A 19,989-nucleotide genomic window follows, 5' to 3' on the forward strand; every position below is an offset into this window, starting at 1 on the left:
ATATTAGTCCTCTAATTTTAAATCAGTACGTTAATTAAAATAATAATAATAATAATAATAATAATAATAATAATAATAATAATAATAATAATAATAATAACCCATTTAGAAGATTATACTTTGAATTTAAGTTTGGCAGAAGTACGTGCGGATCAAACTGGACTGTCACCTACAAGGACTGTCTGATTAAAGGCTCAGCTATGGAGGCGTGTAGTAAACAAACCCCAATGAATAATAAAAAGCAGGCCGCGCAAATGAAGAAACACATTTATATCATGCAGGAATCCAGGCAGATGTGTTGCCTGCGCCAGTTTGAGGGGACGAGAATGACAGCTCGAGTTCTGATGTGAACATCCACAAGTCAATTACACATTTTTACAATTTCACCAGACTGACAGGTAGGCTAAGCAGACATTAATGTAGACAATTTATTTGAGGCCTCTTGATTTAAGAAACAGTGCAAAGCATCTCTTTAGCATGTCAGATTTGCCATGACAGGGGCAGTCCCGGGGAATAGAGTGACCAAGTGGCAAATGGAAAGCACAGCGCTTAACCTGAAATACAACGCGCAGTATTGATTTAGAACAGACTAAACACAAATCGGAGGGCGTGCTGGAAATTTGAATTGTAATCAATTTATTTAAGATTTGAAGTTCCCATTTCAATTATTGAGCTTAATTACATTGATTATTTTATGTATAATTCATTCAATTAGTGTGTTGAGCATTTTCAATTTGGCATATTATCTTCGAGTGTTGTGCTTTGTCTATTTGACAGCTGTTATTTCAATTCAAATGTTGAACTTTGTCGTTGATGTTTGACGCTCTGGCTTTTGCAGTTCACATTTTTGTTTCATTCCACCTCTCATAGGTTTGAACACAAACGGGTTTATTTGTGAAATTGTCAGATTGTTTCTTGTGTATCCAGCGCTCATCTGAACTAACTGGTTCAGTGGTGTGTTCCCGTGAATAGACAGCACATGTCTGAGGGGGGGTGTTCTGTTCAGCTGTGCATTTCTGTGCGCCCCCCAGCCCGGCCAGCTCTCCCTCCCACCCGATCTGCAATCTTGGGAAGATCTTGGTAGCTTTGACCAATCATAGCCCGTGTCACTACCAAGAATTGACCAGGGATGAGCCAATCAGATTTCGCAGAGCTACCAAGAATGAAGTGACGGAATTATCCAATCAGATCTCGTAGAACTCCCAAGAATCCTGCGCGTTCTCAACGGCGGGAGATTATTGAATCGTGAAGACTTTTGGTTTATTTCGAAATACAATCATCTGAAGGGAAGAATTTTATTACAGTATTATTTTAATTGTCACTAGTACTGTACGTATAGTCACCAAAAATTTAAAAAATGCCAATAATAATATATGTTCGTATTACAAATGTCAGCTGTAGAAATGCGCGGATAGTAAACTCTATGTTTTGTAATATTATCAATAAAAATACACGATTGACATTTTTACAATAGGTGTCAGTTCTGAGTGTTAAAAAATGTAATATTTACGACAGCTAGAAACTTGTTTGAGGGACTGTTTTATCCAAAGCGCAATTATATTTAATATATTTGTCCGTTATAATGATACTGTAATACTTGTATCCGGGGCAACAGAAATCGTACCATGGTAAAATAAATAGTACCATATAGTACCGTGGTGTAGTGTTGCATTATACTGTAGATACCAGGATACTTCTTAGAAATAAAAAGCACAATCGTATTATCATGGTGGTACTGCATTATAGTACCAGAATAGTGCATTGTACATTGATAGGATAGGATACATTGTGTTTTTCTATCATTTGTTTTTAATTATGTATCCATGAACGTTATAGTACTGTATTTAACTTCAGGTTTTTAATTTAGTTTCATTGAAAAATGATCTTGTTTTGAAAGCAATACTTAAAAAACGTGAACATGGGTACTCCATGCTTTTTAAAAAAGATAATCTCTCTTTTTCATTGTATAGTAGTGTTTATTTGTTTTCACCCAGTGAACCCCTTTTTGATTTCTTGTTGTTTTGTGTAGAAACCTTTTATTTGGCCATTGTGACTATTTTGTGTTTAGGCTATTTGTTTAATTGAAGTCTTTTGTTTAACTGCAACCTTGCTATTCTGTCACAAATGCTCTTTTTTCAGGTTCAGATGGATCCCTTGTTTAGAAGAAAGGCTGATGGCAGCTCAACCTGACTGATACAAAGTGATCCATAAGCTGGTATCGCCCCAGAAGGTTCAACCATGTAAGTTCGAATTTGAATCAATGCTTATAAAAATAATGATCTTCACATTATAACTACTTTACAGGTCTCCCTTTCAGTGCTAATTTCATTATCTAGTACAATGCATTTTTATAACTGATGGTGTAATTTGAACTTGGGTGCTATATAATGAATGTTCTAGTATACACATATCAAATACTGGCATTATTATATTTGGAGGAAAACAGTCAGTTGATATAAATGATATGTGGTCCAGTTACCATACCAGGTACCTATTGCTGTTGTTTTTCAGCTCTGATGACTGGTGCTGAACTGAGCAACCAAGAACTCCAGAAAAATCGTACCTTCTTATACTGGACCATGCAAATACACAGGTACAGTGAACTTGATAAAGGATTGTCAGTATTAAACAGCAAGAATTTTTTTGTTTTATATTATTTTGAACTAAGAAACAGAACACATTTTCTTCTTCAGTGTAATTGGAGGAAATAATAACATAGCAGAGTGCCATTTTCTAATGTGATTAAGAAATGCATAAAGCATCGTCCCTGGGTGGGCTTGAACCACCAACCTTTCAGTTAACAGCCAAACGCGCTAACCAATTGCGCCACAGAGACCATCCTGCTCAACTGAAACTGAGACCACATCTAAGAAGAAAGCAACACTGGGCAGCAAAGTCTGTAATCACAATTACATGTATTCAAACCGATGCAAGCAAACTTCAAGCCATTTATATTTATTCCCAAATAAGACAAATTCTTTCATTGCTACAAAAAATATAAAAAATCTCCGCTTCTCGGAAGGCATACGATGGACGGCGCACTGCAGTTTGTCAGCCTGGGGAATATTACAAATTAGGAGACTTTGCTTTAAAATACACATGTAGGGCAGGCGACTCTGTTAAAAAGAATTGTCACACTTTGTAATTATCTCCATAATGCGTTGGGACTAAATACGCAGATACATTAAAACTATTTGGAGAATGCGGACATCGATCCCGCTACTTCTCGCATGCTAAGCGAGCGCTCTACCATTTGAGCTAATTCCCCTTGAATCATGCCTGTGATTCTCATAGGCTACATCGCAGCTTAATATGAGCAATTGAGATTGTCATTGGCAATGTAGTCTGCCATTTGCAAATTTAAAAAATAAATTAATTAACTAAATAGCAGATATTTCGACTACAGGTATGTTTTCAATTTCTTCAAAAAGTAGTCTCAGCTCGTTGATTCAGTCTCTTTAAAATCCACCTCTGTGTCCCGATGCAGCAGCGCTGTTTGCTGTGGCTCGAGCTTGTTTGACGAGGCAGACAATGCAAAAATGCCAAAACTTGCTTTTGTATCACATGACACACTTAAGGTATGCTTTAAAGACTTGGCTGTCTCAAGTTAGTTTGTATTGTTAATGTAACACCTCGTTGTTGCCCAGTCATTGCATCATATGAAGTAGAGCTTGCCAGCTGGGGCCGACGGTCTGCCAATAAAAGTTAAGTCTATATTTGAAAGGGTCATTTCTAGAGAACATAAGAACATTTTAAGTAGGCCTTGACTAATATTTCACTGGTTGCCTACGAGGGCTTGAGAGGCGAAAATTGGGAGTGAGATATTAAGAATGATTTCTCCGGTTGCTTAGAAGGCTTGAGAGGGGCGAGACATTTGAGAGTTTAAGAGTGAGAGGAGTTTGAGAGGGATGGCGAGATTGAGGGCTGGAGTTTGGGAATGGTGCTTAGTAACATTGAGGTTAGATACTGATAGCAGGACAAGATAGGGGGACGAAGAGTTTTCCCTTCTCGTCGGGTCAGGCGGCATGCTCTGGCCGCTAGGTGATGTAGAGAGGGAGACACAAGAAGAGCAAAGGATTAGATATAAACACTTTCTGCTGGGTCAGGCAGCATCCTCCGACTGCTGGGTGGGGAACGGAGGAGGAACTGGTGCTGTATACCTGAGAGATAATTCCTGATGGAGGAAGGGGCCAGGTTAAGGGATACCCTGAGGTCTGTCATAAAGGCAAGGAGGTGCTGAAGGTTATAGGAGGTGAGAGAGATACGAATCTGGGCACAGAATGTGGTGAACAAAGACCAGGCAGTAGAATAAGAAGAGCAAGTGGAAGGGGCGAAGGCAGTGCTCCCTGAAGCTGCAGGCCGACTCGGGGAGGCTGGAGAGTGTGGAGTTTAATGGAACACCAGCTGATTGAAAGGAGGAACTTGCCGCGGGTTGGGGTCTGCTTCTGGGACCGGGCTGTGAAACTTGTGGACCATCACACAACCTCCACCGTGTTTAACACTGGGCATGGTTAACTTTTTTTTTTTTTTACTTCAAGGTGTAGTATTCTGTAGTAAAATTACTACAGCTGGCCAGTATCTGGCTGCACGGAATGGTTCACAAGACCTCATGGTTGAAATGGCTTAACGCTCCGAGTCTATTCATTGTATTTCCCTTGATGTCCTGGTAACTGTTGCCTTTTTTTTTTAAATCGGTAAATCACTGATGCTGTCATGGTAAATTCACAGGGTGCACTCTGTTCCTTCAGGAGTCCTGCAGAGGAAGTGCTTCACAAGAGCAGTTAGACATAGTACTTCCATGGTCAGGTCATTGAATAGACAGAGCAGCCTTTTCTGAGGGTAAAGATTAAAGAGTGAAGGATGTCTATTGATATAGGGAGCCAGGAGGGAGCAACAGGGAGGGGGGGCTCTTGAGGATCTCTCTGAGTGTCAACAAACTGATGGGATGGATAGGAGTGTTGGAGAAGGGACGGAGATGAGGCGGCAGAAATACTGAATTCCAGAGATGTAGGCTTTAACGGTAGTGGGGGCTAAGTGAAGAGAATCCCTTGCATGGGCGATGGAGGCTACAATCCGCTGTTCATTAAATCGGAATGGGATGTATTTTGATTTGAGTGCAGAAAGTTGTAAATATTTTCCATCCAGTGGTAAATGAAGATTTGGTCGCTGGGGCTGAGGCTGTGGCCATGTAGTGATGAGCAGATTGCAGAAGACTGGAGAGTGTTGTGTTTAGTTGAACAGCAGACGTTGGTGTTGCAATTATTAGCCTGGTCGAACAAAATAAGTCTTGAGTGTAATTTTAAACAAAGAGCGCTTTCCACGATTTAAGATGCTTTACAGACTGAATATTGGAATTGGCAGCCGAAACTGGGGGATAAAACTGCTTGTGATCAGTGGGCAGGTTGCATACTTTGCATACCGTATTTGGGAGAAAAGAAAACGGATCATCTGAACTGCAGCAGCTGTAGGAGAGTGGCATAGCAGAGTGGCGTAGCAGAGTGGCGCAGCGGAAGCGTGCTGGGCCCATAACCCAGAGGTCGATGGATCGAAACCATTCTCTGCTAGCTTGTTTTTCTTCTGTTGGCAAAGTAGATTTTCTAAAATTTTACATTTCAATTTAGTGTGTGTATTTCGTAAATGTTAATGTGTAGAAACAGCAGGTACGCAGCGTATCTGCCTCTACCCATAGAGGACGCATACATTTAAAAAAAAAAAAAAAATCTGAACACAAGGTGTGTTTATGTAATCTGATACGTTACATCTAGACTTAACTGTTACGGTTAACACAATTAGAGTAAGTTATCATAACAATAGAGTTAAAAGAACATTCAAATAAGATGCCAGTTAAAAATGCGCCAAAAATGACAAAGTAGCCTCAGATTAGGACAATGGCACTTAAAGGGTAAGAAACACATTTGCAGCAAAACCCTTGAAATGACCAGAGCCTTCCTCCTCCTGAATACTATGCAGGTGGGTGGGGACTGAAACCTCCCCTGTCTAGAGAGATTGGTGATTGGTTGTTTCTTTAAATTATTCATAGAGAGGTGCACCCTGGGTATTACTTATCTTCTCTTTTTTACATTATACTTTAATTGAGTGGTTATTTCATTATGTGAATTTTGTGTTTGAAACGCATTGGCAATTATTAACATTACTATGAACAAGTGTTATACTAGAAAGGACCCTGAATCAGACACCATCACTGCAGTGATACATGCCGGGAGTAGGGAAGTTGTTTTCCCCTGTATTTGTTAAGACTATACTTTCAGGGATCATTTCTATAGTTTGTTTCTAGTGAAATGCGTTTCTAAAGTGTCTGGTCTCGCTAACCATGATGAGGAGTTACAGTGTTTTCTTCTGAGCGTGAAGCGGCTCTTGAGTGCTGCTTCACTCTAGCTGTTCTTGATCATTGATGATCGTTCTGCCCTCTTTTGAGGGTGGAGGAAGAAAACTTCCAGTCTGAGTGGTTTGTGACATTTTATAAATGGTAAATAAAATATAAAAAGGAGTTTTAAATTTGTTAGCATCGTGGTATATGATATGTATTATAAAAGAAAGTTTCATAAAGATAGAATATATTATCTAGTTTAAGTGTGTAGTGTTTGGAAAGCGGGTTATTAATATTAAATAACAGTGGATTCTTGTGTTTTAAGCGAAGCCTAGTGGAAGAGAAGTTCATTACATGCATTTGCAGTCCGAAACTGGAGCAGAATAATCTATGTTACACTCACATTTTGGTGCCTGTGTCGGTTTAGCTGGAAACAGTGTTTTTTCATTAGAAATGACTGTTAGTATAACAAGGAAACTGCAAGCAAGGACTAAAAACACCAGAATGAGTATGAGCTGGCTGAGGTTGAAGATGAAGGGCGTCCTTTGTTGAGGGTAAAGTGGATAAATGTCATTGTAGAATGTCATCTTTCAATGAGCTGAAAACAAACACGGAACAGTGCAAACAGTTATTCAGTACTTCTCGCTGACCAGAACACTAACGCTGTCTGCAAACGTCATTGTCTTTGTTAAAAATAGACAGGAAAATCAAATAATGGTTTTTAGCTGGTTGTTTTTTTTTCACAAGAATGTTTTCATATAGACTAGTCATTAAAATGTGCGTCCTTGAACAGCTTCTAATGTGTTCAAACTGTATACCACTTTATCTTTATCATATTTTAAAAAAGATTATATTTAATATTATTCTAGGCAAAATATGATAAACCATTGCGTTGTGGAAATCCCGTGGATTACATTATATATATATACAGCTCTGGAAAAAATTAAGAGACCACTGCAAAATGATCAGTTTCTCTGGTTTTACTATTTATAGGTATGTGTTTGGGTAAAATGAACATTTTTGTTTTATTCTATAAACTACTGACAACATTTCTCCTAAATTCCAAATAAAAATATTGTCATTTAGAGCATTTATTTGCAGAAAATGACAACTGGTCATATATATATATATATATATATATATATATATATATATATATATATATATATATATATATATATATATATATATATATATATATAAATAAAAACTTACCTACCTTTTATCCAGTGATCTCGGTATATTGAGCAATTGGAATTTATTAAGATCTCTCCGGGGAGCAGTGATGTGCATGAAAAGAGGGTGAGTTTTGATCCTTTCTCTTTTTATAGCCCCCTCCAAGATATCATAAAGGATGATGTTATATTTACTTAGCTTGTCAGGAAATATCTGGGGAATTTTGGTGGCAAGATTTATGTAAATACTTTGTGCTCCCCCCAGTGTCTCTGTACCCGCTTCTTCAGGAAATCCACGATTCACTCTGAAGCAAGAACTCTGCTCAAAGTGTTCTTTGTCTTCTTCTCGGTGGGAGCTGAAGACTCGTCTCCATATAAATCCTATTGGTATGCATTGTGCTGTAGTGTCTGGTGCTGTTTTATCCTGTTGTCTTAAAGCAATACTGTATTCCTGAATAGATGAAGTATATGCTATTTTGTTTTTAGGATTTACTAAAAAAAAAATAGAAACACTCAAGAATTTTGACTCCATTAACCGACCAGCCGGAGCAACGCACTTAAAGGTATTTTATTTATAAATGCCGTTTGCTAATAATTTGCATTAAATGCAAAAGTAATGATAGGTATGTTTTCAAATAGGAATTACAATCTGATACTGGTATGCTATTTTTGGGCTGCAGGGCGACTGGGGGAGGCTGGAGAGTGTGGAGTTTAGTGGAACACCAGCTGATTGAAAGGAGGAACTTGCCGCGGGTTGAGGTCTGCTTCTGGGACCGGGCTGTGAAACTTGTGGACCATCACACAACCTCCACCATGTTTAACACTGGGCATGGTTCACTTTTTTTATACTGCAAGGTGTAGTATTCTGTAGTAAAAACTTGAGGATCTCTCTGAGTGTCAGCAAACTGATGGGATGGATAGGAGTGTTGGATAAGGGACGGAGATGAGGCGGCAGAAATACTGAATTCCAGAGATGTAGGCTTTAACGGTAGTGGGGGCTAAGTGAAGAGAATCCCTTGCATGGGCGATGGAGGCTACAATCCGCTGTTCATTAAATCGGAATGGGATGTATTTTGTTTTGAGTGCAGAAAGTTGTAAATGTTTTCCATCCAGTGGTAAATGAAGATTTGGTCGCTGGAGCAGCTGGACCTGAACAAATATATGAAATCGACTGCTGAGTTGTTTCTAAAAAAGAAGGCAGAGAGATGAGATGCCGACCATCCTGTTAGTTAATACGGGATTGATCAGCGGTTTGCTACCATCATGTCTGTTTGGAATGGAAAAGATGAACTTTTAATCAGAGGTTTGGGTTTCACAACTCCAGTCAGTCATTCTCCTAATAGTGGAACTCCTTAATTCATAAATCAAACACATTACCAGTCTCGTACCATGTATTAAAGCTTGTAGTATCTGAGAGGATGAGCGGACATATGACTAAATTGTGATAGAAAGTTTGGAGTGTGTGAGATTCGCAGCGATAGCAAATCATCTTAAATTATGTAGAGCTTGTGGTGTTATGCTGCCATCTAGAGGTTGCGATTGGAATTGAAACTATTGGCTTCAGTGAGGTAGGGTAGCATATATTTTGTTAATGCGATTAAAATCCTCGTCTATGTATAAAACATTTGCTTTATAACAGTTAGTGATGATATAAGTAAGTAAGTAAGTAAGTAAGTAAGTAAGTAAGTAAGTAAGTAATTAAGTATGGAAGAGGAGCCTGCAATATTTAGATGTCACAATTCGGCGAGTTGAAGCTCTCATGTTGCAAAAGCGCAGCAGCAGGAGCCAGAAGATTGCAGTCGTGAGGCACAGGCTCGCATTGCCTGTTAAAGCTGCCTGGTCGCCATGGCAACTTACCACTCCCATTCTGTTTGAATAGTCGCTACACACCCTTAAAAACCAGACGGAAGAGGAAGGAGGAGGAGGAGAATAAAAATTTCACCTTAGTTTGACGACTTATACCTCATTGTGTATAAGAGGTATGTACATTTTTTTCACATTTGAGGTAAGAAAGTTTCAGTCTTTTGATTCTGATACAGATGGTAATTCTAAGTGATTTAGTTTTGCCGCTGCAACATGGTAAAAACAGCTAAACTCTTTGAGCTGTATGGAGACTCTCGGTAATTTCAAACAAGTTTTTCTAACTTGTGCGAGGAACTACCGTTCCTCTCAATTGCAACAAAATTACTTATTGGTCATTGTCAAATAGCAATTGCTATTGTAAAATGCGTGCATCGTTTGTAGCTACAACGATATTGAAATAAATAATATTACCTTTTTGGGTTGCCTTCAATCCGTTTCTTTTTTACCCTTGTCATAACATCTTTCATGGAGCAACAGTTGGTATGTGCGTAAACCCAATCGGGCCTTGATACGAGAACCCTAGTGTTTGCTGAAATAAATAATGCGGTTTTCTACATTAACAAATGCAGCTTGTCAGAATGCCGAGTGGTCTAAGGCGCCAGACTCAAGGACTGTCTTTCCAAAGAATTTTGTGTTCTGGACTCTGAATGGAGGCGTGGGTTCAAATCCCACTTTTGACAGTTCAATTTTACGTATTTTTAAAAAGAATACATTTCTTTACTTTACTAGAAAAGATTGTTTTAAGGAAATCAACAGCTGATACCAAACTGTTGTCAGCAATCAATACCATTTTAATTTGCATTTTAAATCCGAATAAAATAGTGTTCCTAACACAGATTGCATTTTTGTTGTAAACAGACTACTTGTTAACCTCACTGAAAATATTTTGTGTCCAAACATGTTATTTAACTTGATTGTTTTAATATTCCACATAACATATTACTTTGAAAAACATAATATATTTTTGAATACAGTCCTATTTGAGTATTTAAAATATGATTATATTCAAATGCCAGCAACGGTGTGTTAATTTAACGAAGCGCCTAACGCCGCTCGGAACGTTCGCATTTTTAAATCCTAACGGTCTCTGCTCAGCTGAGTGGAATGTTCACGAGCCGGTTGCCTAGCAGCGTCTCCCCCTCCTTCTCTGCCCCGCCCTCTCGCCCTCTCTCGTTGCTCCAGCTAGGAGTTCAAATTTAGCTTTGTTATATTAGCGCAACTCTTTACTAACTTTTACAAATTAGCTTATTAGGGGCTTTGTGTTTTTAAGATGGTTCAAGTGCAGTCCGGGCAGACTGACTGGAACATCATTACAGTATACCGCACTGCGCTCAGCTTTGTGTGGCGGCTGATACACAAAATAATGAACGACTGTTCATTATTTTGTGGCATACAAACATTTTCAAGATCGCAGTGGTGGTAATGTCACGGGTGTCGAATGTGTTGATTATTGTTTTATTCAGTATTATCACTTATGATTTTTGAATTTTAATTGGATTGGTTTTCCTTTCTTTGCATAGTTTGTTTATTTGAATTATTGTTTAATTTTTGAGCGTTAGATGCATTTTAATGTGTATTTGTTCCCTAAACCATACGTCATCCACTCTCTGGTCCAGACCTCCTCTTAGGGCTCCTGTCCAGACGCCTGTTTGGACAGCCCTCTCCATAGGGTGCTGCGCTTCAGCTGAAGGCCTCAGGAGAGATCCTGATATCCTGACATAAACCACGAACGCAAAGGTTCTTGTCAGTACCTCTTTTCAAATGTCTTCAATCACCAAGTTCCGCAGTCCTCCCAGAGTGAGTCCACGAAAAAAAAAAAAACGAAACTGACACTGTCCGTGCACAAAAAAAAAACCCAACCACTCGTTGTCTAATCTCGTCCTCTTTATTTTCGTTTACTTCCTTCGGCTTCTCTCTCTTTCCTATTCCGGTATCTCCTCGTTCCATGCTCCCAGTCTCTTAGTTCATCACCCTTTTAATACCTCAAAGCCCTTTTAATTCCAGGTGTGTACAGGTACCTGCAATTGTTTGGGGCGGGACCTGAGGTCCGTGTGCACCGTGCTTGTGATAAACAAAACAAAAAAAACTTTAATTAGAGAACTCCGTTTCACCCGTGCACCAAACAAAATAGACAAATAACAATCAACACAGCAAAAAACACAGTGCAAACATTAGATGAGAAAAGCCCCTTTGTGCCAATGCACATTCAGAGGAGACGCGCTGAGAGAATCCGTCTTCTGTGTCACTCAGTACTGCCAGCTTTTCCCTATTGGTGATATATTGGTCAGCATAGCTGCTTTCCAAGTAATTGACCAGAGACGATTCCCAGCCAGTACAACTGTGTTTATGCCCACGTTTCAAATAATGAAATTTATAAAAGCAAATCGCATTGTTTTATGTTTTCTTTACTTTTAAAGCTGAGAATCAAACACACTTCCGACAACTTCATTGCCCTGCTGGCTACGAACACGTATTGAGTCGGCTGTTTCCCATGACCCTGGTGATACCGAGTGTTTTCCTAGTATCAGCGTCGGCATTACCATGTGTTTGGCATGCTTGCTGTACACTCTAGCATTGCATAATAAGCTGGCATTACTCCAGGACTTCGTGGTGCAACGGTAGCGCGTCTGACTCCAGATCAGAAGGTTGCGTGTTCAAATCACATCGAGGTCAAAGCCGTCTTTGTTTCTATTCCACACTATTTCATTTTTTTTAACGTATTTGAATGTTTCCGGACATTTATTTATACAATTTAGCCTATACAACATATTGATTGTATAGCGATCAAACAGAGATTTATTGTATTGCGATTCATTTTTATGTTTCATTTGATACAGCACAATAAACTAAAGTGAATCCGAAATTACTGTTGACCAGTCTTCATTGACACAGTTAGGTAATAAAGTTATATTAACACTTCCTTGCATGAGATAGAGAACATAGCTATAGAAATACTAGTTTTGAAGAAATTTAAAGTACAGCAAGTAATGATTGGTACCTTTAAGCTTAACAGACCTTTAAGAATTAACAACGACTTTCAATGTACACGTTTTAGAGCTCAGCGTTTGTTGAGGCAGTTCAAGCGCTGCACTTTCAGGCAGCCAGTTCCAGTGTTTGCCTTTTGGACTTACTCTGGAAGGAATACAAAAAAAAAAAAAAAAACATTTGTTGAGAACCGCATTTGGGAGAAAACAACAGTTTCGAAACACATTTGTAAAGGCATCGGATTCTATTATGGTGTTGCCGAGCTGTTGAACGTTTCTCATTACAGGTTTACTGGATTGCCAAAAAGAATGCTACCTCGAAACTCTTGCCTTGTCAAGCCGAAATAGCTCAGTTGGGAGAGCATTAGACTGAAGATCTAAAGGTCCCTGGTTCGATCCCGGGTTTCGGCAAACAACAAGACGATATTTGTTTTGTATTATTTTCAACTACAAAAAAGAGCACATTTATCCTTCAGCGTAATTGGATGAACTAACAGCGTGTCAGAGTGCCATTTTCTAATGTGATTAAGAAATGCAAAAAGCATCGTCCCTGGGTGGGCTAGAACCACCAACCTTTCGGTTAACAGCCGAACGCGCTAACCGATTGCGCCACAGAGACCAACCTGTTAAGCCGCCAAAGCATACGGGAGTGATTAGCAAGGCGAGATGCTGCAGAACACAGCAGAACCTGAGATCACATCTAAGATGAAAGCAAGATGGGGCAGGAAAGTCTATGTAATCCTTTATGGCAGCACAGCATATGTCGTTTTGTTAGATAACACCCTGGGAGACAACAGAGCAGTGTGTGTAAATAGCTACAATGGAAACCATATACTTACGACTTAATTTTGATACAGAACTGTGGTCATGTGTAATCTGTTTTCATTATGATAATAAAGCTAGAGTTCAGTGGATTATATTTGGAATCTTTGGTTCTGTCATTCAGTATATTCTCAAATAAGATGACAAATTAATAGCTCAGTTGGTTACAGTGAAAGTACCATGCACCAGTCAGCCCGGCTAGCTCAGTCGGTAGAGCATGAGACTCTTAATCTCAGGGTCGTGGGTTCGAGCCCCACGTTGGGCGTCCTTTTTAAATACAAATTGAAGATGTTTCTTCGAGACAACGGAGCAATGTCTGATTCTGTTCACATTGTATACAGTATTGCAACAAAATTACTTATTGTTCATTGTCAAGTAGCAATTGCTATTGTAAAATGCGTGCATCGTTTGTAGCTACAACGATATTGAAATAAATAATATTACCTTTTTGGGTTGCCTTCAATCCGTTTCTTTTTTACCCTTGTCATAACATCTTTCATGGAGCAACAGTTGGTATGTGTGTAAACCCAATCGGGCCTTGATACGATAACCCTAGTGTTTGCTGAAATAAATAATGCGGTTTTCTACATTAACAAATGCAGCTTATCAGAATGCCAAGTGGTCTAAGGCGCCAGATTCAAGGACTCTGTCTTTCCAAAGAATTTTGTGTTCTGGACTCTGAATGGAGGCGTGGGTTCAAATCCCACTTTTGACAGTTCAATTTTACGTATTTTTAAAAAGAATACATTTCTTTACTTTACTAAAAAAGATTGTTTTAAGGAAATCAACAGCTGATACCAAACTGTTGTCAGCAATCAATACCATTTTAATTTGCATTTTAAATCCAAATAAAATAGTGTTCCTAACACAGATTGCATTTTTGTTGTAAACAGACTACTTGTTAACCTCACTGAAAATATTTTGTGTCCAAACATGTTATTTAACTTGATTGTTTTAATATTCCAAATAACATATTACTTGAAAAACATCGTCTACCACTGGATCGTGGTCTCAGGCTGGGATGTTTTAATATTCCACATAACATATTACTTTGAAAAACATAATATATTTTTGAATACAGTCCTATTTGAGTATTTAAAATATGGTTATATTCAAATGCCAGCAACGGTGTGCTAATTTAACGAAGCGCCTAACGCCGCTCGGAACGTTCGCATTTTTAAATCCTAACGGTCTCTGCTCAGCTGAGTGGAATGTTCACGAGCCGGTTGCCTAGCAGCGTCTCCCCCTCCTTCTCTGCCCCGCCCTCTCGCCCTCTCTCGTTGCTCCAGCTAGGAGTTCAAATTTAGCTTTGTTATATTAGCGCAACTCTTTACTAACTTTTACAAATTAGCTTATTAGGGGCTTCGTGTTTTTAAGATGGTTCAAGTGCAGTCCGGGCAGACTGACTGGAGCATCATTACAGTATACCGCACTGCGCTCAGCTTTGTGTGGCGGCTGACACACAAAATAATGAACGACTGTTCATTATTTTGTGGCATACAAACATTTTCAAGATCGCAGTGGTGGTAATGTCACGGGTGTCGAATGTGTTGATTATTATTTTATTCAGTATTATCACTTATGATTTTTGAATTTTAATTGGATTGGTTTTCCTTTTTTTGCATAGTTTGTTTATTTGAATTATTGTTTAATTTTTGAGCGTTAGATGCATTTTAATGTGTATTTGTTCCCTAAACCATACGTCATCCACTCTCTGGTCCAGACCTCCTCCTAGGGCTCCTGTCCAGACGCCTGTTTGGACAGCCCTCTCCATAGGGTGCTGCGCTTCAGCTGAAGGCCTCAGGAGAGATCCTGATATCCTGACATAAACCACGAACGCAAAGGTTCTTGTCAGTACCTCTTTTCAAATGTCTTCAATCACCAAGTTCCGCAGTCCTCCCAGAGTGAGTCCACGAAAAAAAAAAAAAAACGAAACTGACACTGTCCGTGCACAAAAAAAACCCCCAACCACTCGCTGTCTAATCTCGTCCTCTTTATTTTCGTTTACTTCCTTCGGCTTCTCTCTCTTTCCTATTCCGGTATCTCCTCGTTCCATGCTCCCAGTCTCTTAGTTCATCACCCTTTTAATACCTCAAAGCCCTTTTAATTCCAGGTGTGTACAGGTACCTGCAATTGTTTGGGGCGGGACCTGAGGTCCGTGTGCACCGTGCTTGTGATAAACAAAACAAAAAAAACTTTAATTAGAGAACTCCGTTTCACCCGTGCACCAAACAAAATAGACAAATAACAATCAACACAGCAAAAAACACAGTGCAAACATTAGATGAGAAAAGCCCCTTTGTGCCAATGCACATTCAGAGGAGACGCGCTGAGAGAATCCGTCTTCTGTGTCACTCAGTACTGCCAGCTTTTCCCTATTGGTGATATATTGGTCAGCATAGCTGCTTTCCAAGTAATTGACCAGAGACGATTCCCAGCCAGTACAACTGTGTTTATGCCCACGTTTCAAATAATGAAATTTATAAAAGCAAATCGCATTGTTTTATGTTTTCTTTACTTTTAAAGCTGAGAATCAAACACACTTCCGACAACTTCATTGCCCTGCTGGCTACGAACACGTGTTGAGTCGGCTGTTTCCCATGACCCTGGTGATACCGAGTGTTTTCCTAGTATCAGCGTCGGCATTACCATGTGTTTGGCATGCTTGCTGTACACTCTAGCATTGCATAATAAGCTGGCATTACTCCAGGACTTCGTGGTGCAACGGTAGCGCGTCTGACTCCAGATCAGAAGGTTGCGTGTTCAAATCACATCGAGGTCAAAGCCGTCTTTGTTTCTATTCCACACTATTTCATTTTTTTTAACGTATTTGAATGTTTCCGGACATTTATTTATACAATTTAGCCTATACAACATATTGATTGTATAGCGATCAAACAGAGATTTATTGTATTGCGATTCATTTTTATGTTTCATTTGATACAGCACAATAAACTAAAGTGAATCCGAAATTACTGTTGACCAGTCTTCATTGACACAGTTAGGTAATAAAGTTATATTAACACTTCCTTGCATGAGATAGAGAACATAGCTATAGAAATACTAGTTTTGAAGAAATTTAAAGTACAGCAAGTAATGATTGGTACCTTTAAGCTTAACAGACCTTTAAGAATTAACAACGACTTTCAATGTACACGTTTTAGAGCTCAGCGTTTGTTGAGGCAGTTCAAGCGCTGCACTTTCAGGCAGCCAGTTCCAGTGTTTGCCTTTTGGACTTACTCTGGAAGGAATACAAAAAAAAAAAAAAAAAACATTTGTTGAGAACCGCATTTGGGAGAAAACAACAGTTTCGAAACACATTTGTAAAGGCATCGGATTCTATTATGGTGTTGCCGAGCTGTTGAACGTTTCTCATTACAGGTTTACTGGATTGCCAAAAAGAATGCTACCTCGAAACACTTGCCTTGTCAAGCCGAAATAGCTCAGTTGGGAGAGCATTAGACTGAAGATCTAAAGGTCCCTGGTTCGATCCCGGGTTTCGGCAAACAACAAGACGATATTTGTTTTGTATTATTTTGAACTACAAAAAAGAGCACATTTATCCTTCAGCGTAATTGGATGAACTAACAGCGTGTCAGAGTGCCATTTTCTAATGTGATTAAGAAATGCAAAAAGCATCGTCCCTGGGTGGGCTTGAACCACCAACCTTTCGGTTAACAGCCGAACGCGCTAACCGATTGCGCCACAGAGACCAACCTGTTAAGCCGCCAAAGCATACGGGAGTGATTAGCAAGGCGAGATGCTGCAGAACACAGCAGAACCTGAGATCACATCTAAGATGAAAGCAAGATGGGGCAGGAAAGTCTATGTAATCCTTTATGGCAGCACAGCATATGTCGTTTTGTTAGATAACACCCTGGGAGACAACAGAGCAGTGTGTGTAAATAGCTACAATGGAAACCATATACTTACGACTTAATTTTGATACAGAACTGTGGTCATGTGTAATCTGTTTTCATTATGATAATAAAGCTAGAGTTCAGTGGATTATATTTGGAATCTTTGGTTCTGTCATTCAGTATATTCTCAAATAACATGACAAATTAATAGCTCAGTTGGTTACAGTGAAAGTACCATGCATCTGTCAGCCCGGCTAGCTCAGTCGGTAGAGCATGAGACTCCTAATCTCAGGGTTGTGGGTACGAGCCCCACGTTGGGCGTCCTTTTTAAATACAAATTGAAGATGTTTCTTCGAGACAACGGAGCAATGTCTGATTCTGTTCACATTGTATACAGTATTGCAACAAAATTACTTATTGGTCATTGTCAAGTAGCAATTGCTTTTGTAAAATGCATGCATCGTTTATAGCTATAACGATATTGAAATAAATAATCTAACTTTTTGGGTTGACTTCAATCCGATTCTTTTTTTTACAATTGTCTTAACATCATTCATGGAGCAACAGTTGGTATGTGCGTAAACCCAATCGGGCCTTGATACGAGAACCCTAGTGTGTGCTGAAATAAATAATGCAGATTTCTACATTAACAAATGCAGCTTATCAGAATGCCGAGTGGTCTAAGGCGCCAGATTCAAAGACTCTGTCTTTTCAAAGAATTTTGTGTTCTGGTCTCTGAATGGAGGCGTGGGTTCAAATCCCACTTTTGACAGTTCAATTTTACGTATTTTTAAAAAGAATACATTTCTTTACTTTACTAGAAAAGATTGTTTTAAGGAAATCAACAGCTGATACCAAACTGTTGTCAGCAATCAATACCATTTTAATTTGCATTTTAAATCCGAATAAAATAGTGTTCCTAACACAGATTGCATTTTTGTTGTAAACAGACTACTTGTTAACCTCACTGAAAATATTTTGTGTCCAAACATGTTATTTAACTTGATTGTTTTAATATTCCAAATAACATATTACTTGAAAAACATCGTCTACCACTGGATCGTGGTCTCAGGCTGGGATGTTTTAATATTCCACATAACATATTACTTTGAAAAACATAATATATTTTTGAATACAGTCCTATTTGAGTATTTAAAATATGGTTATATTCAAATGCCAGCAACGGTGTGTTAATTTAACGAAGCGCCTAACGCCACTCGGAACGTTCGCATTTTTAAATCCTAACGGTCTCTGCTCAGCTGAGTGGAATGTTCACGAGCAGGTTGCCTAGCAGCGTCTCCCCCTCCTTCTCTGCCCCGTCCTCTCGCCCTCTCTCGTTGCTCCAGCTAGGAGTTCAAATTTAGCTTTGTTATATTAGCGCAACTCTTTACTAACTTTTACAAATTAGCTTATTAGGGGCTTCGTGTTTTTAAGATGGTTCAAGTGCAGTCCGGGCAGACTGACTGGAGCATCATTACAGTATACCGCACTGCGCTCAGCTTTGTGTGGCGGCTGATACACAAAATAATGAACGACTGTTCATTATTTTGTGGCATACAAACATTTACAAGATCGCAGTGGTGGTAATGTCACGGGTGTCGAATGTGTTGATTATTATTTTATTCAGTATTATCACTTATGATTTTTGAATTTTAATTGGATTGGTTTTCCTTTTTTTGCATAGTTTTTTTATTTGAATTATTGTTTAATTTTTGAGCGTTAGATGCATTTTAATGTGTATTTGTTCACTTAACCATACGTCATCCACTCTCTGGTCCAGACCTCCTCTTAGGGCTCCTGTCCAGACGCCTGTTTGGACAGCCCTCTCCATAGGGTGCTGCGCTTCAGCTGAAGGCCTCAGGAGAGATCCTGATATCCTGACATAAACCACGAACGCATAGGTTCTTGTCAGTACCTCTTTTCAAATGTCTTCAATCACCAAGTTCCGCAGTCCTCCCAGAGTGAGTCCACGAAACAAAATAACAAAACTAAACTGACACTGTCCATGCACAAAAGAAACCCAACCACTCGCTGTCTAATCTCGTCCTCTTTATTTTTTCGTTTACTTCCCTCGGCTTCTCCCTCTTTCCTATTCCGGTATCTCCTCGTTCCATGCTCCCAGTCTCTTAGTTCCTCACTCTTTTTAAAAAAACTGACCAAAAAATGGTCAGCGGAACATCCTTCAAAGAAGTTCTTGAAAAAGGTGAGTAGATAAAATGTTACTGATATAACTTTCTATAATTCCAAATAATCTTTTATACTCTTTCTGTATGGTTGCAATGGGTTGACGGGTCGTGTAATTAACTACATTCCACTTATATTTTACAGTCTGTTCTAGAAATTTTAAGGCAGTGTTGGGATGATTCATTATTCTCTAGTTGAATTGGCTGGTGGCACAAAATGGAGCACGGATCTAACAACAGCTGAAAAGATTCAAATTAGAATGAAAAAGTCAAATAGGTTGAATGGATGTCTGTTGTTCTTGCCATTTCTTATTTTGTTATGTATAAATCTAAATGATCAATTATTGATAACCTTTTCAGATTCACAAAAACTTGGCCTTCCAAAAAAGGGGCATATACTGGTCCTGGAAACTGACGGAACTGAGATTGAGGATGACGAAATCTTATTGGAGATGCAATAAGAAACTTTAATAATACTGATGGAAGGAGAGAGCTGGATCCCACAGATACCCACAGAAGAACAAGTGAGCATAACATCAATTGAAATGAAATCCTATCCCTTGACTCCGCAGCGTACATGGAATCTTTTGCAAATCGGAGTCAGTACCTGTTTATGTTTATTTTTTTCTTGTTGCTCATCAGTTTAATTTTGTTGCACATTATTAAGATTGCACTCTTTATCAATGAATATCTGCCTCAGACTTATTTTTGTTTTGTATTATTATTTGTTATTATACTCTACAGGATGTTCAACAGTGGATGATAGAACCCCTC

The 19,989-nt window shown here is 39.0% G+C and overlaps 6 non-coding genes across 6 annotated transcripts; 5 read left to right on the forward strand and 1 right to left on the reverse strand.

The window, feature by feature from the left end:
• The first annotated feature begins 6,253 nt into the window (after nt 1-6,253).
• LOC117415505 (small nucleolar RNA U3) lies at nt 6,254-6,468 on the forward strand. The gene has a single exon (XR_004546423.3). It is a non-coding gene; the product is annotated as a small nucleolar RNA U3 (small nucleolar RNA).
• A 6,220-nt stretch (nt 6,469-12,688) lies between these two features.
• trnaf-gaa (transfer RNA phenylalanine (anticodon GAA)) lies at nt 12,689-12,761 on the forward strand. Its single transcript has one exon. It is a non-coding gene; the product is annotated as a tRNA-Phe (tRNA).
• Nucleotides 12,762-13,364: 603 nt separating this feature from the next.
• trnak-cuu (transfer RNA lysine (anticodon CUU)) lies at nt 13,365-13,437 on the forward strand. The gene has a single exon. It is a non-coding gene; the product is annotated as a tRNA-Lys (tRNA).
• Nucleotides 13,438-16,604: 3,167 nt separating this feature from the next.
• On the forward strand, nt 16,605-16,677 carry trnaf-gaa (transfer RNA phenylalanine (anticodon GAA)). Its single transcript has one exon. It is a non-coding gene; the product is annotated as a tRNA-Phe (tRNA).
• Nucleotides 16,678-16,811: 134 nt separating this feature from the next.
• Nucleotides 16,812-16,885, reverse strand: trnan-guu (transfer RNA asparagine (anticodon GUU)). Its single transcript has one exon. It is a non-coding gene; the product is annotated as a tRNA-Asn (tRNA).
• A 395-nt stretch (nt 16,886-17,280) lies between these two features.
• Nucleotides 17,281-17,353, forward strand: trnar-ccu (transfer RNA arginine (anticodon CCU)). The gene has a single exon. It is a non-coding gene; the product is annotated as a tRNA-Arg (tRNA).
• The last annotated feature ends 2,636 nt before the right edge of the window (nt 17,354-19,989 follow it).

This window comes from Acipenser ruthenus, chromosome 32, assembly GCF_902713425.1.
Source record: "Acipenser ruthenus chromosome 32, fAciRut3.2 maternal haplotype, whole genome shotgun sequence".
Taxonomy (NCBI): Eukaryota; Metazoa; Chordata; class Actinopteri; order Acipenseriformes; family Acipenseridae; genus Acipenser; species Acipenser ruthenus.